Raw genomic sequence first — 22,696 nt, forward strand, 5'->3', positions numbered from 1 at the left:
GACCTGAATGTTGATGATCTGGTGTGGTTGTCTACAAAGAATATCAAACTGAAGGTTCCCTCCTGGAAGTTGGTTCCTAAGTTTATTGGGCCTTACAAGATCTTGTCCGTCATCAATCCCGTTGCCTTCCATCTTGATCTTCCTCAGACTTGGAAGATCCATAATGTTTTTCACAAGTCCCTATTAAAACCTTATGTCCAACCCACTGTACCCTCCTCTTTGCCTCCTCCTCCGATTATTGTTGATGGTAATCTTGAATTTCAGGTCTCTAGGATTGTGGATTCTCGCATTATCCGCGGTTGTCTTCAGTACCTTGTTCATTGGGAGGGTTATGGTCCTGAGGAGAGGATGTGGGTCCCAGTGGCGGACATTAAGACCTCATCAGGGCTTTCCATAGGTCTCATCCTGAGAAGGTGGGCTCTGAGTGTCCGGAGTCCACCCGTAGAGGGAGGGGTACTGTCACCGCCAGTTCTGTGAGAAGATCTGGCAGATGTTCTTCTCTACCTCTTGTATGATGTTCTTTGTTTTGGTTTCACTTTCTCATCTCCTTTCCTTCTGCCAGGTGTCACTTATTTAGACTAATTGTCTTCCTTTATAATCCCTCCCATACTGCCTCACTTTGCGGTTTATACTACTTCCTGGATGAGATGTTCACTGCTGGAGGCTGCTTCTGCTGTTTGTTCAGATAAGTCATTTACTTTATTGTGTTTCCTTGCTAACTTGATTCTAGGTGACACTGACTCCGTCCGTATTAAGTGCAGGGAGCCGGTGGTCGTGTCCCCTCACTATTATAGGGTTTTCAGGTGTCACACAGTATTAGGTATGCGGGCATGCAATAGTCTACCATACAGACCCTTGCATGTGCATAGCAATCACGGAGAGCTCTTAGGGTTTTATAGGGCTCACCTATAAGCTCCTTAGTTTGGGATCAAGCCAGTCGCTCGTTTATTTATATGTTCCAGCTATCTGCTAACTTCATCCGTGACAAAATCCTTTGCAGTCAATTACAGCCTGAAGTCTGGAACGCATAGACATCACCAGACGCTGGGTTTCATCCCCGGTGATGCTCTGCCAGGTCTCTACTGCAACTGTCTTCAGTTCCTGCTTGTTCTTGGGGCATTTTCCCTTCAGTTTTGTCTTCAGCAAGTGAAATGCATGCTCAATCGGATTCAGGTCAGGTGATTGACTTGGCCATTGCATAGCAATCCACTTCTTTTCCTTAAAAAACTCTTTGGTTGCTTTTGCAGTATGCTTTGGTTCATTGTGCATCTGCACTGTGAAGAGCCGTCCAATGAGTTCTGAAGCATTTTACTGAATATAAGCAGATAATATTGCCCGAAACACTTCAGAATTCATCCTGCTGCTTTTGTCAGCAGTCACATCATCAATAAATACAAGAGAACCAGTTCCATTGGCAGCCATACATGCCCACGCCATGACACTACCTCCACCATGCTTCACTGATGATGTGGTATGCTTAGGATCATGAGCAGTTCCTTTCCTTCTCCATACACTTCTCTTCTCATTACTCTGGTACAAGTTGATCTTGGTCTCATCTGTCCATAGGATGTTGTTCCAGAACTGTGAAGGCTTTTTTAGATGTCATTTGGCAAACTCTAATCTTGCCTTCCTGTTTTTGAGGCTCACCAATGGTTTACATCTTGTGGTGAACCCTCTGTAATCACTCTGGTAAAGTCTTCTCTTGATTGTTGACTTTGACGCACATAAACCTACCTCCTGGAGAGTGTTCTTGATCTGTCCAACTGTTGCAAAGGGTGTTTTCTTCACCAGGGAAATAATTCTTCGATCACCCAACACAGCGTTCCTTCTTTTTAAGAATGTTCCAAAAAGTTGTTTTGGCCATGCCTAATGTTTTTGCTATCTGTCTGATGGGTTTGTTTTGTTTTTTTCAGCCTAATGATGGCTTGCTTCTCTGATAGTGACAGCTCTTTGTATCTCATCTTGAGAGTTGACAGCAATAGATTCCAAATGCAAATAGCACACTTGAAATGAACTCTGGGCCTTTTACCTGCTCATTGTAATTCGGATAATGAGGGAATAACACACACATGGCCATGGAACAGCTGAGAAGCCAACTGTCCCATTACTTTTGGCCCCTTAACAAGTGGGAGGCACATATGCAAACTGTTCTAATTCCTACACTGTTCACCTGATTTGGATGTAAATACCCTCAATTAAAGCTGACAGTCTGCAGTTAAAGCTCATCTTGTTCGTTTAATTTCAAATCCATTGTTGTGGTGTATAGAGCCAAAAATGTTAGAATTGTGTCGATGTCCCAATATTTATGGACCTGGCTGTATAAAGCATTTGCTTTATATCCCCGACAGTCAACCATTCCAGTACAGCTGGATTGTTGGGCAAAACACGACCACTGGATGACGGTGGAAGCTCTGGCCTGTTGCTGCAGCTGCTGCTACTACCACCTGTTCTTCTGCCAATACTTGTGTCAGTTACAGCAACATTTTTGACACTGCCTGTTCCTTTTAGGGCCCAGGCAACTGTCTGTTTGCCATAATGTACAGTAAATGAATCAGTAATGTAACAGGTGAAGTATGAATAGCGCAGCAGATGGACTAGAAAAATATATATATATTTATATATTACACCGCCCGCTGACAATGAGTCTGATGCACAGTGCATCTATGTATAACTGAACAGATTCATTATTAATGGTGCAGCAGATGAACTAGGTACCGTACATGCACCTATATATTAGACTGGCTGTTGAGACTAAGTCTGATGCACAATCAGTCTATGTATAACGCAACTGATTAAGAATGAATGGCACAGAAGTGGAACAAGATGTACAGGGCGATTGCACAGAGCCTGCACTGTCCCTGTAGTCTCCCTATGCTTTCCCTATACTCTCCCTACAGTGTCTAAAAACTCTCCCTACACTATCCCTGCACTGTCCTCATCCAATATTCTGAAACTAAAAGATTGCTAAAACACTGTCCCTAGTACTTTCTACGTCCCTCCCTATGCTCAGTTCACAGTAAAATGTCGGAGACAGGGTGGGTTAGGCTTTTTACAGTTCTATTACAGCACAGAGGTTGGTTATCTGCTGATTGGCTGACTGCACGGCATTATGTGTTCCCGGGCTTCTTACTTTAACTTTGCTTTGTAACACATGTAGCTGCCATTTTAGGAAAAAAACTATCAGTTTCCACAAAGCGCAAGAAAATTTGGATTTGTGGTGAATCAAAGTTTTCCTGAAATTCAGATCAAATTCTTTCCACTTTAATTCACTCAAAACTAATGAATATCCTACAGCAGTAAATGTGCCAGTATTACCATAACTAAGTAGTACAGCAGCAACTGCACTACCAAAAACTTGGCCATGTGGGGATTCAGCTTGCACAAAAGCTAATTGCTGATTGAGCATAGTTTTCTCATGGCCACACATTCTGTTATGGATTTCTCACGATGGAGTGGAGGACAAAGAGGAAGAGAAGTCCGAACAGGAGAAGAAGCAGCTGATGATGATGACAAGGACACTGTAGTGCTTGAGGACGTGGGATGGCTACCAGAAAGACCAGTAGTAGGAAGACAGACTTGTGATTTGGAATTCTGGCCAGTTCTATTTTCGAGAAGGGCCCTGTGATGCCACCTCACATGCTGCAATAGAGCCCTAGTACCTGGTATGTTTGTTTCTGAATGCCCACAGTTTATTTTAATACTGCAGATCTTGCACATGGCAGTGGTTTTGTGTGCTGGCCTTGTGGAGAAAAAAAAATATGGGGGTTGTCTGCACAAAGCTAGAGGCAGCTGCCCTTGGCCTAGGTCTGACACATTTTGAGCCTGCACTCACAATATCAGCAGCACCGCCTTTTCCCGAGCTGACCACAAGAGAAGCAGACCTGGCCCTTCCAATTTTTTTAGGGAAGTTTTGGCCATACATTGCCCCTGCTTTTTATTGCTGCTGCTGCTGTTACCGCCCTCTTCCTCATCCCCCCGATTCGGCTTTCAGGTCCTGTCCAACACAATTATCATAGTCCTCAAGCTCCATACCACTTTTATCAGACTGTGATATATCATTGTAAGCTACTCGCCCCTCTCTGGATTCCCTGCTTTGTATTTTCCCCAAGCGTCACTGTTGGCACTACTGCCAACACCACGGCTACAATTGCCTAACCCAGTCTGGCTTTTGTATGTATTATGTGACAACACCACAGTCACAGTCTAGACAAAAACAAAACAATTGGTAACAAGGAAGACAAGAACCTGCTAATAAAACAATATACGGTAATCCGTTTTTTACCTTCATGTGAGGATACAGGGCACTCACGTCAATACAGTAAACAAGGAGCATGATGACGATGTTGAACAACAACAGTGTAAAATCTATAAAGTAAAGGATGATATAAAACAAGCTATATGAGTTGCTACCAACATAAATGGTAAAACTATAAATGGTAACCAGCCTTTTGGGGTTGAGACTGGCTTAAAAAGGTTAAACTAGATTATAACTCCATTAATAATCTACAAGAAGTGTTCTCAATCTAAGAATCTGTTAAAAATTAACTAAAACAATTTTTAAAGGATTCAGCAAATGTTTTTAAAAATGGTATTAGAAAACTTAAACACATTAAAGAAAACACCATACTACATGAGAACAGCAGCCCTACATTTCATAAAGCTAGATCTGTTCCATATACAATACTATCCGTGGTAAAGTTGAAAAAGAGTTGGATAGAATGGAGTCAGAAGGTATTATATCTAAAGTTGACTGGAGGCAACTACTTTTGTTGCCTCCAACAAAATTTTAAGGTCACTATTAATTCTGTGTTACAAACAATATCCACTACCAGAAATTGAGGATATTTTTTCAAACCTATTTGGCAAATATTTCAGCAAAATTTATTTAGCAGAAGCTTACTTCCAAACTGAAATGGAGAAAGACTCTAAAGTATTCCTCACATTGAATGCTATTTGGATGACAACATTGCCACTGGAGACAGCAATGAGATACAGTACATTGCTTTCTGTGGGCACACTATTGATGCACAAGGCTTACATAAGTGCACTAAGAAGGTTCAAGCTGTGGTGAACTCAACAAGGCCACATTGCTACAAAAAGGCAATGGACTGAAATTTACCCATATAATTAGCTTGTGATGCTTCACCTTATGGCATTGGTGCAGTTTTGTCACACATAAAATATAAAAGTCAACAATTCAAATGACATAAATACGTGGTCTCAAAAGGCAGGAAATGCTCAACCCCAAATGCAGTTGTGCATTTATGCTCGGGGGAGCAGATACTGCGCTTGTGGTCTGTTGCTAAGGGCGATCCCCAGCAAAAATGCATACAGTGGAGGATGCCCGCAGCAGACCACAAGTGCCACAGAGAGATCCTACACCAGACGGTAAAATGTTAAAATGTGTGGACGTGGAATCCACCACAGTAGTGCACCTATTCTTGTAACTATTTATTCTATATATTATTACACATCGGCGAATCTGAGTACTGTACAGTTATCTGTGCTAAATAAAGGTCTATCATTCTGTCCCGCAAACACCACGAAATGGTTTGATTTAGAAATGAATCTGCAGAGATTCCTACGCAATATTAAGTTAAAGGTATGGTTTGCGAATCAGGATGCTAGACCTTTATCTGAGAATGTAGGCACTAGTGAACTAAATCTGAAAAATATGGGGTTATTCCTCAAAAGTGATTTTACTCCAGTCATAGATCATCCTGCCATTGAGGCTTTTGGTCTCGCGGTTAAACGCGAGATCGGAAACCTCAAACAGGATACATCCCAGCATCCATTGAAATTTGCTAATATGACTTCAGCAGAGATGTCGGCACTTAGAGATCTGGCTTCGGACCGCAGCCTCACCATCAAGTCTGCTGACAAAGGTGGTGGGGTTGTGGTCATGGATACCGGATCCTATGTGGCCGAGATCAGGGAGCAATTGGCTGACACTAAGGTGTATGAAAGGATCTATAATGATCCAAAGTTTGTGTTGCTGAGAGAGCTCAAGGATATTCTGATTGGAGCACAAGTAAAAGGTGTAATTGATGACAAAATTTTCTAATTTTTGTACTGTGATAAGCCGACAACGCCTATTTTATATACGTTACCGAAGATACACAAGTCTCTGACTCCACCCCCGGGACGCCCCATTGTCTCGGGGATGGACTCATTGTTTTGCAAAGCAGCTATCTTTCTGGATAAAATCTTGCGCCCCTATGCAGTAGCATCACGTTCCTATATCAGAGATACCAATGATTTTTTAACCAAAATTGCAGACCTGTCCCTACCTAAGGGGGTGTTATTGGCTTCATTTGACGTGGTAAGCCTTTACACCTCTATAGAACATGAGTTAGGTATACGAGTCATTGAACAGATTTTAGAAAAGACACAATACAGCAGTGATTGTCAACAGTTCTTGAGCTCCTTGCTTAGGTTCATCCTGACCAGGAACTACTTCCTGTTTCAGGATGATTTTTTCCTACAATTGCGTGGGACCGCGATGGGGTCCAACGTGGCGCCGACTTACGCAAATCTTTACATGTCCCATCTTGAGGAGTCTGTCGTCTATGTGTGCCACCACTTCAGCCATGTGCTGGGGTGGTGGCAATACATCGACGACATTTTTCTGATTTGGGTCGGCGCCACGGGGGACCTCATCGACCTCCACGCTTTTCTTAACACCATTGATCCCAGTGTTAAATTTACACTGTCATATTCTGAGTCAACAATACAATTTCTAGATACTCAGGTCAGCATTCAAAATGGTAAACTAACAACTGACTTATATGTAAAACCAACAGATAAAAACACACTGTTGCGCTATGAGAGCCACCACCCAAAACCTATGCTAAGGTCACTCCCTTTCAGTCAGCTTCTCCGTGTAAAGAAAATTGTACAAGATCCATTACAAGTAGATATGAGATTAAAAGAAATGGGTCAAAAATTCCAGATACGTGGATACCCCAAAAAACTCATTCAAGAACACACCAACAGGGTTAAATCCCTCACCAAAGAAACCATCAAGGCGGGACTAGGTGATCCTAAACGATCCCAGCCTCGGATCCCTTTTGTTTCTGAGTTCAGCACCAACAGCACGAATATTGCGGCCATTATTAGAAAGCACTGGCGAATTCTAGCCAGCAATTTTGAGCAGATTGAGGAATTCAAACCCCCACCGCTTTGCTCGCATCGACGTAGTCGCAATTTGGGCAACAGACTGGTCAAATCCGATATTGGTACATCTAGGGAGACATGTGAGACCTATTTTGGGTCCACTAGGAAGGGCTGTTACCCATGTTTTAATTGTATTAACTGCAAGTTAATGCTGAGAGGTGATACATTTCTCCATCCAATCTCAGGACAGAGCGTTAAAATTAGACAGTACCTAACATGCGACTCGTCGTATGTTGTCTACTTGCTAATCTGCCCCTGTAATCTTTTATATATTGGGGAGACTACCTGGGACGTAAAAACTCGCCTTAACCAACACCGTTATGCTATTCGAAAACAAAAAATGGATCTCCCTGTGTCAAAACATTTTGTTGAGGCTAAGCACACACAAAATGATTTGAGATTCAGAATTCTAGAACAAATAACCCCCTCTAGACGAGGAGGTGACCGCATTAAACTCCTAAAAAACGTGAACTGTATTGGATCTACACTTTAGGCACCCTGAAACCTCAGGGTTTAAACGTGGAATTCAGGGTTGTCTAATTGCTGATTTTGCATATTCTTTCTTTCATTTGGATTGCGTATATGGAAAATAACATGTGCCTTATATTAATTGAATTTTCCCTTATCTTCTTTGTCCTATATAGGAAAATACCATGACTTCATATTATGAATGGACATATATGGTGAAGACTGGAGGAACTGTGTCGGCGATCCCTATATACAACTTTGTACTATTCTGTGATGCTGAGCAGTCCAGTGACCGTCCCTGTCTGTCTTGTGTGGCCCTGGCTCCAATTTTTGGGTCTTGGATCACATTACACAGACGGTCAGACAGTCCTGTTTTCTCTCTTAATGAATTATTTTGTATACATTTTCATTCTCATATGATTACCGATGCATTGGATCAGTGCGCTCTTTCTGGCCAGTGTGATTTATTCATAATTTGGATTTGTCACTACATGGCTATTATGAGCGTCATGGTGCGGATGTGCCGATACATCTGGACGACGGGGTGGAGTCGGTATGACTGCCACGCCCCCCTGTCGATACGGATACCTTGACGGTGACCGGCATTGAACCGCCGGCCCACGACTCATGGACCGGCTTTTCTGCTATAACACTGCGGCATATGCTCTACAATGTAGTGATGTTCTAAACTGGATGGGCGACAGTGCCGTGTTGCGCATGCGCCCTAATGCGATGTTCCCACAGTGGCCATCTTTGTTATGGTCTATAATGACCCTCAGCTCTTGTACAAGTCTCGCGATAACAGATAGTGCGGCGCATGCGCCGTTGTTGTTTCCGGACGCCAGCAGTCTCCACCATGTCGTTTCAGCCAGCATTGATCCATTCAAAGGTTTTTAATCGATTCTATTTTATTTACACACCTGTTCACTGCTGTAATGATTACCAATTATGTAAGATTTGGATATATTTCACACAATATGAATTACATTATGTATTTTTATATACTCACTTATGTCCCATCATATTGACACTAGGTGTATGGATGAATTGTACTATTCATATGATTGTATTTTTTATATATTTATCTTATTTGTTTCTATGACATTTTGATTGGATTTGCAATCATGTTAATCACTGCCACTACTTATGTATGTTATCATGCACATGTTACTCAGCTGGACAAAGGCTCCATAGAGAGAGCTGAAACGTTGCTGCTGGTTGGGTGAATAAACCTTCCACTTTCTTCACTATTTGGAGTGCTGCCTTCATTTTTTTTGCCTTGTATCTACAACTTGGACCTTGGTCACAGGTCTGATAAGGAGGATTTTTTGCACCCGCTTACTTTCTTGAGTGCTGCTTCTTTTCTTTACTTTTCTATTATTACACATCCACACATTTTACTATCTGGATATACTGGCTAAAGTCTCATTTTTAACATCTGTGTGAGGGTTTAGTCAGATGTTATTGTTTGCATCCACCACAACTTTTGCTTCTCGATCTCTTACTCCTGCCAAAAAAATAAAAATAATTACACAAAGATTGATAGAGAGGCTCTAAGCTCTAAGTCTGAGGAGTAAACCCATTCAACCAATATCTCTATGGAAGATAATTTATCCTTGTTACTGATCATCAACCCCTGTTCTCCATTTTTAACCCACAAAAGGGTATTCTACGTATTCAGAGATGGGCACTGTTTCTTGGAGGATACAAATATAAAATTGAGTTTAAAAGGACATATCTTCATATCAATACTGATCGGTTATCAAGGCTACCATTATCAGACTCATCTCCAGAAAAAAAAAAAATCTTAAAATAATACAGTATCTTATGGGCTATTTGCTCTCACACAATTTGAGAATCTATAATTGGGGCATCAGAGTAATCCTTCCAGCTAGCAGCTAGTTTGAGAGCTCAAGTATTTAAAAAAGTTACAAGTTGGTAAAGATGAAAGCACTAGCTAGGGGCTTTGTATGGTGGCCTGGAATTGACCAACAAATTGAAGAACTAGCTCAATGCTGTCTTGGGTGCCAGCGGGTACAAAACATGCCAGAAACAGCACCCCTACATCCTTGGGAATTGTACCAGAATTCATGTAGATGTTGCTGGACCTTTTTAGTAGTTGTAGATGCCTATTCAAAATAGACAGATGTATTTAACCCTTTCAAGGCCAAGCCATTTTTCACCTTTGTGACCAGGCTAAATTTTGCAAATCTGACATGTGTCACTTTATGTGCTAATAACTTTAGAATGCTTTTATTTATCCAAGCCGTTCTGAGACTGTTTACTTGTGACATCTCGTACTTGATGTAAGGGGTAAATTTGGGTCAACAAGTTTCACCTTTATATTATAAAAAATCCAAAATTTACAGAAAATTTGGGAAAAACTTTAATTTTCTAAATTTTAATTTCTATGCATTAAAGGCAGATACTTCATTAGATATTTTTTTTTACTTAAGATTCCCTGTATGTCTAGTTTATGTATGCATCATTTAGAAAATTACATTTTATTTTTGTAGGACGTTAGAAGGCTTAGAATTTAAGAAGCAATTTTTCAACTTTTCTATAAAATTTTAAAAACTGACTTTGTCCAAGCTAAAGGACAGGAACAAAGGGAACATATAGGTCAGGGGTAGGGAAGGAAGTGCCTAACTAGCTATCTGTGTACAGTCTTATATACTAGTCATACATACGCACACATAGCCCATACAGTGCCCATCCCCGGAACACCTCCCAGATACTGTTTTAGCCAGTCAGCACAGCCCAGTTATAGTCTGTAGATATAGTTGTAAAGACTGACACCTTCCTGTAGGTGGTATCCTTGAGTCCAGAGCTATCCTTCCTCTAAAGGACAAACAGACTTACAGAACAGGTCACCGCAGGCAGTGGCTACCCCCAGGTCTGGAAGCATCATAAATCACGTGTTCACAGGTGTGCTCCTCAGGGACAGGTTCTGTATTGTCTCTCAGGCATGGTGACTACTGATTTCCCAGAAAAAACGGCAGTATCTATTGTCTGTTGAGCAGATAGAATTTGTCCACCAGGTCCTGTATTATCTTTCAGGCATGGTGACTCTTGATTTCCCAGATAAAACAGCAGTGTCTATTGTCTATTGAGTAGATAGGACTTGTCCACCATGTTTGCTTTGTGGGAGAGTTGCTTAGGTATTTGGGGTTCATTTCCACTCGGCTGTAAAGGCCTCAGGAGTCAATAAAATGTTGGTGTAACAGCAGCTCCTGTGCGCCGCTGTTCTCCTGCTTACCGCCAAGGTCCCGGGCGCCGTATTTAGCCGTGATCTGTGGCCCATTCACCACTGCAGTCCTGGGCTCTGTCTGTGTGGGTGCTGTTGTTCTGGGATCCGGTCCACAGTTTGCTCTCAGCCCTGGCCACAGCATGTTTGCTGTTTGTTTCCTGCAGCACTTCCTTAGGGGCCGGCTCACATCACTTCCTGGGCTTTATGGGTTAGGTCATGTGACCTCGCTGAACTACCCTAGCCCTCCTGCGCATATATAAGTGGCTCAGACCCCTTACCAGATGCTTCAGTGTCAAGGTCCTTGTGCCCTGCTAGTGTTCCTGTGTTCCGGACTTGTATCTGTATTCTTGGACTCTGCTACCTGTTAGATCCCTATCTGCTTGCCTTGACTCTCCTGTTGCCGTTCCGGATTGCCTGACCTGTACCTGTACCGCCTCCCCTGACCTTTTGCCTTTTTGACTATGCCTCTGCCTCATCCTTCAGTCCTGCACCTCTGGTACCTTTCTCAGGTACCTCCTGGTCCACCTGGACCAGCTTCCTTGTGTGCCTATCCTCCTCAAGAGGTAGCAACCTGGTGTTCCCCTCGGGAAAGTCTATCTACACCATCTGGGGTACTGTGAAGATCCAGGGGTTCACTTAGACAACGCCCTTAGAGGAGGTAGGACAAGTGGCACAGTGGATTCACACCCGCTGGTTCGTGACAGTTGGGCTTCCAACAGTGCATGAGCCCTTAGTCTAGGCTAGATGGAAAGGAATGGAAAAGGGATTGACAATAATCATAGAGCATGCCACCTGTACTAAAGGTGCCCATACACCTTCAATAGTTCTCGGCCAAACATTTATTCTTTGTGACTACAACACACACATGTATGCTCAGGTCTGGTAAGTGTGCATGCATTTTCTAGCAATAAGAGCACCCTCTCTCTTTGTCCTTAGCTATCCTAGATCAACTAGGATCATCTAATCATTTTCTTTCTTTGGCGATACATGCGGCTTTATTTTTTGCCGTTTTAGAATACAATTTTTTTATATTTTATAAACTGTTTAGAAAAAAAGGGAAAATAATCTTTTATATTTTAAAATGGTGTCCCCTTTTCATTTTGGTCATTTTGATATAGGGGATGCATAGTTTATGGTGGATGGGGATGAAGCTAGAGGCTACAGTGAGGGTGAGTATTGGCATATTATTAGTTTTATTTTGTTTAAAAAAAAAATAATTCTATACTTTGTGCCCACCCACTTTGTGCTGATTTCCATTGTAACTGGGGATTACATATTAGCCCTAATTACAGGAGGAACACAGCCTCCTGACATGCACTGCGCAGCTAATTCGGGTCTGCTAAGACCCAGCAGCTCGTGTGGCTACTTAGCCCCCAGTGATCACATGATTGCTGGGAGCAGAGCAGGAAGTGGCGCCAGTAATAGCAAAAATACCCCCTATAGTACCCCCATTAATGTTCCCTATAGTTACCCCAAGTGGCCATAGTAAAGAGAAAATACACATCTTATTCCCATTCCATGCCAGTCCCAATGATGTTACCTTTTCATGTCTGCCTGTGAAATGCACACACCACCTCATATGGTGTCCACAGTAGTAATAATGCTACTCTATTATGCTAAAATCTAAAGAAAATGTCACTATAGTGCCTCCAGTAATAGTAAAATTACTCCCAGTAATGCCTCTATAGTGCCCCCAATAATGTCCCTATAGATCTTTATAGTCATGCTCCTACATTGTTCCCAGTAGTATGCTCCCCAAATGGCTGAATGAATGAATTAAAAAAAGTACTCCCCTCACTCCTGCACAGACCATCATAGGGAGTCAAGATGAGGTCATTGTTTCCTGACCGTCTGCACCATTTACACACCACCTCATATGCTGCAGGCCTAGTAGCCTGTGGTATAAAAGGGAACATGGAAGTGCAGGGAGCCAAAGGCGGACTAGCCATAGACCCTACAGGGAAAATTCTCGGTGGGCCAATGCCCAGAGGGACACCTAGGCCCCACTAACTGTCACAGCGCTGAACACAGAAGGGAAGGGAAAAGGTATTAGGCCTGAAACCTAGGGAAAAGGGAAATGGTCACACCTAGCGAGTCCCTACGCCGAGTCCTGACTGCTATCAGTATGAACATACCTTGATACTAGGAATTTTCATACGCAGAAACCTAAGCCCAATCTCACCCTAACAGGGCGCTGCAGATAGTGTCAGGACACGGATGGCCTATTCCTTCCTAATATCAGGAGGTAGGGAAAAACAACAAACAACAAAGAAGATACACTTAACTTCCAGAAGTATGCGGACGAGCAGGAACTTAGAGAGAACCAACACCAGGACTTCCACAACTTAAGAGCTATCAACCGCATAGCATGATGGGTGAGGCCAGACTAAATAGAGAAGAGGGAATGACCACTTAAGCTACACCTGATACAAGAGGTGTGGTCATCCCCAGCAACATCACAGAAAGGTGAAACTAAAGAGGCTGTCAATCACGTGCAGCCAGTCTCCTTGATCTTCTAGTCCCTGTCACAGGCGGGACCGTGACAGTACCCCCCTTTTATGGGTGGCCTCTGGACACCCAGGACCGTCTTTATCCGATTGAGCCCTGTGAAAAGCTTTTACAAGACGATTAGCATTAAAGTCGGCTGCTGGAACCCACATCCTCTCCTCTGGTCCGTAACCCTTCCAGTGGACGAGATACTGGAGGGATCTACAGAGAATTCGGGAGTCTACTATCCTGACTATTTGAAATTCTAGATTACCGTTCACCATGACAGGCGGGGGAGGCAAGGAGGACGGTTCAACATATCTCTTCAACAACGACTTATGGAACACATTATGAATCTTCAAAGCCTGACGGAGTTTAAGACAAAAGGCAGCCAGGTTAACAATGGCAATGATTTTATATGGACCAATAAACCTTGGACCCAACTTCCAAGAGGGTACTTTCAGCTTAATGTTTCTTGTGAACAGCCACACAGAATCACCCACTCTCAGGTCCGGACCATTCATACGTCTCTTGTCAGCCATACGCTTATACTTATTGACCATTTGCTTTTAGATTATTTTGAATCTTCCGCCAAATAGATGACAAAGAAGAGGAAAATTGTTCCTCTTCCGGTATACCAGAAGTTTCCATCCCAGAAAATGGGCCAAATTGCGGGTGGAACCCATATGCCCCAAAAAACGGCGACTTATCAGTGGACTTCTGTCTACGGTTATTTATGGCAAATTCGGCTAAAGATAAAAATGAAGACCACTCCTCCTGGTTCTCTGAGACAAAACATCTCAAATAAATCTCGAAATTCTTGTTAGTGCGTTCAGTCTGTCCATTTGACTGAGGATGAAAGGCCAAAGAGAAGGACAATTGTATCCCCAGACGAGTACAGAACACCTTCCAGAATTTGGAAACAAACTGAGTCCCCCTATCAGACACCACATCAGAAGGAATACCATGTAATTTCACAATGTTATCGACAAATATTTGTGCAAGAGTTTTAGCATTAGGTAGACCTGGAAATGCTATAAAGTGCGCCATTTTACTAAAGCGATCAACAACCAACAAAATCACAGTTTTTCCTGAAGAATCAGGCAAATCTGTGATAAAATCCATGGACAAATGAGTCCAAGGTGTGGATGGGATGGGCAATGGAAGTAAAGATCCGGAAGGCCAAGTATGTGTCACCTTAGCATGTGCACAAGTACTACAAGCAGACACATAGTCCTCAACACACTTACGCCACCAGAATCTACGAGAGATGAGATCGACAGTGGATCTGCTCCCAGGGTGTCTTGTGAGAACCGTACAGTGATGTTCCTCGAACACCTTGTGACGTAAATCAGAAGGAACAAACAACTTCCCCAGAGGACAAGAATCCGGTGCATCTCCCTGGACCTCAAGGTCGGGATATAGGGCGGATAAGACTACCCCTTCAGACAATATTGGACCAGGATCTTCCGAATCACCCCCCCCCCCCCCCCCAGGTAAGCTACGCGACAAAGCATCAGCCTTGACTACTATAGTAGTGATGAGTGGCAGGGGCAATATTCAAATTCGTGATATTTCGCAAATATTTGGTAGAATATTCGTCATATATTTGCAAATTCAAGATTATTTTCTTGATCGCGAAAAATCGTCAATCTAATATTCACGTAATGCGCACGAAATACAGGCGTGGGTCACTATAGCTACATTTTTCAAGCTGCTAGAAGTTTCCTGAGACTGGAAAAAATGGTTGGCATGGCAGAACATTACATCTCCTGCCTAGACTACTGCAACATTTTCCTCTGTGACCTTCCATCTAGCACTCTCGCACCCCTCCAATCTATCCTCAACTCTGTTGCCTGACTATTCCACCTCTCACCCTATTACTCCTCTGCCTCTCCCCTCTGCTAATCCCTTCACTGGCTCCCCATTGCCCAGAGAATTCAGTTCAAAATACTAACAAATACATACAAGGCCGTCCACAACCTGTCCCCTCCCTACATCTCTGAGCTACTTTCCCGATACATCCCCACACGCAATCTCAGATCCTCACAAGACCTCCTTCTCTCCTCTCCTCTTATCACCTCTTCCCACAATCGCCCCCAAGATTTCTCCTGTGCATCCCCCACACTCTGGAACTCGTTACCCCAACATATCAGACTTTCACCCACAGTGGAATCCTTCCAAAGAAACCTGAAAACCCACCTCTTCAGACAAGCCTCCAACCAGTGATCCTGCTACCTCTATACCGCCATGACCAACTTCACCCTCACCTACTGTGTCCTTCTCCCATACCATGTAGATTGTAAGCCCTTACGGGCAGGGCCCTCTCTCCTTCTGTACCAGTTTGTAACTCGTCTTGTTTATGCTTAGTGCAATTGTCTGTATTATGTATGTCTACCCCTTTTCATATGTACAGCGCTATGGAATGAATGGCGCTTTAATAAAAAAAAATAATAGTAATAGCTTTATTAGCAGATAGAGTAATCGGCACTAATGATGTGAATATTTTGGCGCAATACGTGCAACTTCACATCTTAACAGATCTGACTACTTATTAGTGATTGGTGCACTAAGTATTGTTGTGAACTTGTTGTGACATCACAGCACTATGTATATACATAGCATACATACATACAGCACTATGTATGTAGCATGTATATATGGACAGCAGAACCTATCAGCTACACTATATCACTATCTAACCTACGCTGACTATCTGCCACTAACTATATGTATTATATATATAAGCGAACTAACTAACTAACTACGGTAACTATCTAATGTAATGACACAGGAAAGCAGAGAGCACAGCAATAACACTGCTGTCTCTCTCAGATCTACAAAAAAATGCATACAAGTGCTGCTGGGGAAGTTCTTATATAGTAAGGGGTAGGCAACTTTCCTATTGTTTGCTAGGGATGTTGCTAAGCGCAGACAAAGACATTGCAGCCTTCTCATTGGGCCACAAGCAAGAAGGGAGGTTACTGATGAAAAAAAAAATCTAGAATAATCGAAATTAAGAATATATATCACTATATTCTAAATATTTGCAAATTCTCGAAGTGCCGATATTTACGATTAATATTCGCTATTCGAATATTCGCGCCCAACACTAACTATAAGTATGAACAGACCTTGATGGTAGGAATGTTCATATGCTGGAACTTAGGGCCCTATCTGACCCTAAAGGGCCCTGGAAATTGTGTCAGGACAAGAGATGACCTGTTCCTTCCCAGCTGAAGGAACAGGAGACTCCCTCAGGCCTAATACCAATAGGTAGTTGAAAACCACGCACAAGAAATAGGGAAAAGACACTTAACTCCAAAATATGCAGACGAGTAGGAACTCAGAGGAGAACCAGACACCAGCTCTTCACAACCAAAAGGAGCTATTAACGGCATAGCATGATGGGTGAGGCTATACTAAACAGAGGAGAAGGAATGACCACTTAAGCTACACCTGAGACAAGAGGAGTGGTCATCCCCAGCAATAACACAGAAAGGTGAAACCAACAAAGTTGAATTCCAGAAGGACACCTGGGGCTGCCAGCCTGGTACATAAGTACTTGACACTCCCATTGTCAATTAAGCTGTCAGTGCCCTGAAGTTTCCTAGTTGGCCAGTTCTCCCTCTGGGTGATTTAACAGATACTTTAAATAATGCCTTTTTTGTCATTTTATAACACTGTTTGCCTTTGCCTCAATTTTTACGATCTTGGACACCCCGCATAATTTCACTGTATCTTGGATAGCCTCTCACTGTATGAATGGTGCTATATTCTAATGAAATATTGGGTTGGTTATAAATATTATGCATTCGCTGTTTTATAGAGCATTTTTTTCTTAGCAATAGTTTGTGTTGCTTTGCACATACTGTTCACTGATATTCCTTGTTTAGTTTCATAATTTATTCTTGAATGCTTTCTTCTGTTTTGGCTCAGAAGATTGATGTCTCCTCAGAAACCTGATTAATTCCGTAAATGAAATCTTTTGCATATGCATATTTGTATATTTTTACCTGTATGTAGGGAATATCCAGTGTTAGCTAGAGCTATATCTTGCTCTGGTGATAGAGCTGCCTTACATTGTATGGACTAAGTAACAAGGAACCTGAGCTTTAATTCATTGCATAATATCTAACAACACAGAGCATATTACTTTTCACATCGCTGGGTTGCATGATTCCTGTTATTAGAGATGAGCGAATTTCATATTTTGAAATTCGTTCACGTTTTGTTTGGTGGTAAAGGTAGAATTGCGTTATGTATTCCATTACCACAGACCATAACGCAATTCTATCCATCCCGTTTCCGTTATGCAGGGGTGTCCTCTCCGGACGGATCCGTTATGCAGGCCATAGACTTCTATTATGGCGGAATGCATTCTGAATTGCGTTATGGTCCTTGGTAACAGAATCCATAACGCAATTCTGCTTTTACCACCAAACGAAGCGTGAACAAATTTCATAACATGAAATTTGTTCATCTCTACCTATTATATAGATCAGATAACTGTTCATTATACATTTGAAAAACCTTAACTGTCAGCACAATTTTCACAGGGAAATGCACTCTACATAACGACATCTATCTAAGAGGTGTGGTTACATAACAGCAGTAGGTGGTAAAATAGTGAATAATTGGCAACATCTCCGCAGAACAGGTCCACAAGACAGGTATACAAGGACAGGATGTACTGAATCAGGTAAGCAATATTGTTTATATTGTGGCAGAGAGATAGCAGAACTAAATGTTTCATGTAAGGTTTCAGGGACTGTACTTTTACTATATTTTACTGTTAAGTGTTAGGATTTTGCTGATAGGAGTTACGTGTAGTATGTCTTGTATTGTATAAGGGAAGAGAGCAATCACAGGTAACAAAAAGGGACAAACGTACAGTACTGTATATTAAGTGTGAGGTTACACTGACTCTTTGTAGCACGATTGATTTTAACAATTTAACTATAGTTGCAGTCCATATAAATGCATTAAGATAAATGCAATCTTGTGAGCTGCAGCTGGCATTCAATAGTTAAAATCAATCAGTCATGCTACAAAAAGTCGCATTGTAGCCCAAGACTAGAATAGACTAGAGAGAGAGCTGTGATCGATCAGCACCTAGTAACAAATTCTTCGGGTTTATGCACACGGCATATATTACGTGCAGATTTTCGGGCTGAAAATCTGCAGTGTAATTCAGTAGCAACTAGGTAGAAGAGATTTTCAAAATCTCATGTACGTGGTGCGTACATTTTCTGTACGGAAATCTTTTGAAATCTCCAGCATTGTGCAGATTTCACCTGTAAAATTTGGGGCAATTCACAACATATGGATTTTTGCGTGGGTTTGATGCAGCAGAAAATCAAAGAAAATCCACATAAACTACACTGCTGTGTGCATGTACTTTCACAGTGCTTGTGCATCGTGTGGTCCTACAGTGGGTCCACATACAGATTACCCCTGATTGCTAGGCCAAACCTGTACTTTCCATGTGGAACAATAGCAAGTACAGTTAAAGCCTGCCGATTAGCAATATGGCATCCGTGTTCGGACTGTGGTTTTTACAGTTAGACTTTATGGGCTTGTTTAGTTTGCATGTCTCCGTTGCTTTTCTACTGCCCTACAATCAGTGGGAAAAAAAGGCTTTGTAAATACAAACACTAAAATCTGTGGATTCTGTGATTTACTGAAATGTGAATAAGCCCTTAGGCCTCATGCACACGACCGTTCTGTTTTTTTAGGTCCGCAAACCTCGGATCCGCAAAAAACGGAAGCCGTCCGTGTTGCCTTCCGCAATTTGCGGAACGGAACGGGCACCGGCAATATAAATGCAGATTCAGAATAGGACATGTTATATTTTTTTAGGGGGGCCGCGGAACGGAGCCACGGATGCGGACAGCATCTTTTGCGTGAAGTGAATGGGTCCGCATCCGAGCCGCCCAACAGAGGCCAAAAGGTCTCTGTCGTCTATGGATATGTCTGACTGATATCAAGTGGACTCTGTAAACCCAGTGCCTAAGAAGGAAATGTAAAAGTTTATTGCAAATCTGTAATATATAGCGTTGAAATATAGCCACAGATACTGAAAAGAGGGCTGATTGTGTGTACGGCATCAATATGGGAGCTTTCAAACCTGTTGTAGTTAAGAAATGAACATGACATTATTTTTACATTTGTTTTATTACATTAAGTGATAGTGGTGCTTTATGCAGCCTAATGAAAGACTATATCTGCAAAATTGATACAGTTATAGTTTATCTCACTTTTCGTACAACCAGTATTTTTACACTCCCTGCTCTAAGCAGTTTATTAGCCAGTTTATCTGGCAATAAATGTATGTTGTATTTTGTTATTTTCATATACAAAATGAATACAAATCATGCAAATTAACTTTTTTCAGATTATGGGTTCATGCACATGACCATGATTAGCCCGGAAAACACAGTCCGTGTGTCTGCTGTATCTCTTGGGAACACCGCGGCTTCCCTGAACTAAACTTACCATATCATAGTATTTAATGGTGCAGTCAGTTCATTCCTGTTCGTAGATCTCTGGTACTTAGGCTACTTTCACACTTGCGTTGTTCTTTTCCGGCATAGAGTTCCGTCACAGGGGCTCTATACCGGAAAAGAACTGATCAGGTATGTCCCCATGCATTCTGAATGGAGAGTAATCCGTTCAGTTTGCATCAGGATGTCTTCAGTTCAGTCGTTTTGACTGATCAGGCAAAAGAGAAAACCGTAGCATGCTACGGTTTTATCTCCGGCTAAAAAAACTGAAGACTTGCCTGAATGCCGGATCAGGCATTTTTCCCCATAGGAATGTATTAGTGCCGGATCCGGCATTCAGAATACCGGAATGACGGATCCGTCCTTCCGGTATGCGCATGCGCAGACTGAAAAAAAGGGTGAAAAAATAAATGCCGGATCCGTTTTTGCCGGATGACACCGGAAAGACGGATCCGGCATTTCAATGCATTTTTTCGACTGATCAGGCATTTTTAAGACTGATCAGGATCCTGATCAGTCTTACTAATGCCATCAGTTAGCATACATTTTGCCTGATCCGGCAGGCAGTTCCGGCGACAGAACTGCTTGCCGGATCTCTCTGCCGCAAGTGTGAAAGTAGCCTTAACTGTGAGTTCAGCAGGTCAATACGATTACAGCAATACCACTTTAATATAGTTTTGTTGTTGTGTTAAATGCTTTAATTAAAATATTAAAAAAATATTTGCATTGATATATTCTGACACCCATAACGTTTTAAGATTTCTCTCTACATAACTGTGTGGGGGCTCATTTTTTGCAGGGCGAGTTCTAGTTTTTACAGTATTTTGGGGTGTGTACAACTTTTTGATAACTTTTTATTCAAATTTTTTTAGGAAGCAAACAAAAACAAAAAAGGGAATTTGGCCATTTTTACTTTATTTTCCATTACAGCATTCACTGTACATGATAAATACTTGTATATTTTGTTAGTTTGGACATCCTGGCTGCCATTGCAACTGAACGGCTCCCACGACCTTGGCACAGGGGAGCCATTCAGTCACTAGGAGCAGCCGGCTCCCCGTAAATTATCCCTCAGTTGCTGTGGTTGCAGTTGACCATGGCATCTGAGGGTCTGTGATAGGAGTTCTCTCACATACAGCAGTCAGCTACTCTGATCGACCACTATGTTTAAAACCTTGCTATATATATGCATATATAAGCCCTGCTTTACATGTGCAAGTATGTATGTATATATATATATATATATATATATATGGCTACATTCACATGACCGTAGTGTTTTGTGGATCTGAAAAACACAGATACCGGGCCATGCGCGTTCCGCAATTTGCAGACTGCTCATGCCGCCACTATCAAAGAAAATGTATATTCTTGTCCGCAATTGCACCTAATTTCAGCTCACTTGCACCACATTTATATACTAGAACCGTCTTACTGAAAATGAACCTATCGTACACAAAAACAACCACTAGATGTCAGACTTAAACCAAAACAGAAAAATCTGATTTATTAAGGGACAATAAATGAGACACAAATTAACCTCTTCCCAACCAGCGCCGAACTAGTACTAGTAAAGATGAGCGAAGGGTGGGGTGCCTGCTGTTTTATACAATTTAACACTTCAGATGCGGACTGACTACAGCATCTGAGCGGATGCAAACCTGAAAGCGAGCACTTCCTGGTATGCTCTGGCTCCCCCGTGTGGTGATCGGAGGAGCCGAAGCATGTATGAAGCAGCCCCTGTCAAAGAGAATGACAAGAGGCTGATGCATAGTGTTTCCTATGGATCCCTCGATTGTAGCAGGGTTCCATAAGAAACTAGTACATTTCTCATAGATTCCAATGCTAATGCATTGAAGTCTATGAGCATAGCAATCTAATGATTGCCTGTTATTATTCCCTATGGGAACTATAAAAAAAAATATGAGAAAAAAATAGTAACGTTTTAAAAAGATAAAAAAATAAAAAAAAATATAAAAATTTAAGTCACCCATTTCCCCCCCCCCCAAAAAAAATAAAAAAATAAAAAAATGAAAAAATAACTAAATATATACATCATGGGTATCACCACGTGTGAAAACACCCATACTATAAAAAACATGAAAATAATTTCCACATACGGCAAACAGCGAAACTGAAAAAAACATAAAAATGGCCGATTCGCTGCTTTTGGTCGCTTCATTTCCCACAAAAAATTTAATAAAAATGTATCAAAATACCCCAGAATGGTATCAATGAAAAGTACAGATCACCCTGCAAAAAAATGCTCACACAGCTCCATACACATAACTACAAAAAAGTTATAGGGGTCAGAATATGGTGACGAAAAAATAAAACAGGTTTTTTCCCTAAAGTTTTTTAAACTATTTTACCAGTATCAAAACGTAAGAAAAACTAGACATATAAGGTATCGACGGATTCGGACTGACTTGTGCAATTAAAGTAACTGGTCAGTTTTATTGCACATCGAACATGTGGCAAAAAAAACCCATAAAACTGTGGCAGAATTGATTTTTATTTTCCTATGTCACCCCATTTGGATTTTTTTTTCCGCTTCCCACTACATCATATGCAATATTAAATGGTGTCATTGAAAAGTACAACTTGTCCCGCAAAAAACAAGCCCCCATATTGCTATGTGAACGGAAAATTTTAATGTTATGGCTCTATAAAGGCAGTTAGTGCAAAATGAAAACGCAAAAACAATAAAACCTCCGGGGTAGAAGGGGTTAAGGGACAATAAATGAAATGCAAATTAAAGACAAGTGTTTCGAATACGCCTGTTTGTTTTTTTCACGCCAAAAAAACA

This window comes from Bufo bufo, chromosome 11 (genome assembly GCF_905171765.1).
Source record: "Bufo bufo chromosome 11, aBufBuf1.1, whole genome shotgun sequence".
Lineage (NCBI taxonomy): Eukaryota > Metazoa > Chordata > Amphibia > Anura > Bufonidae > Bufo > Bufo bufo.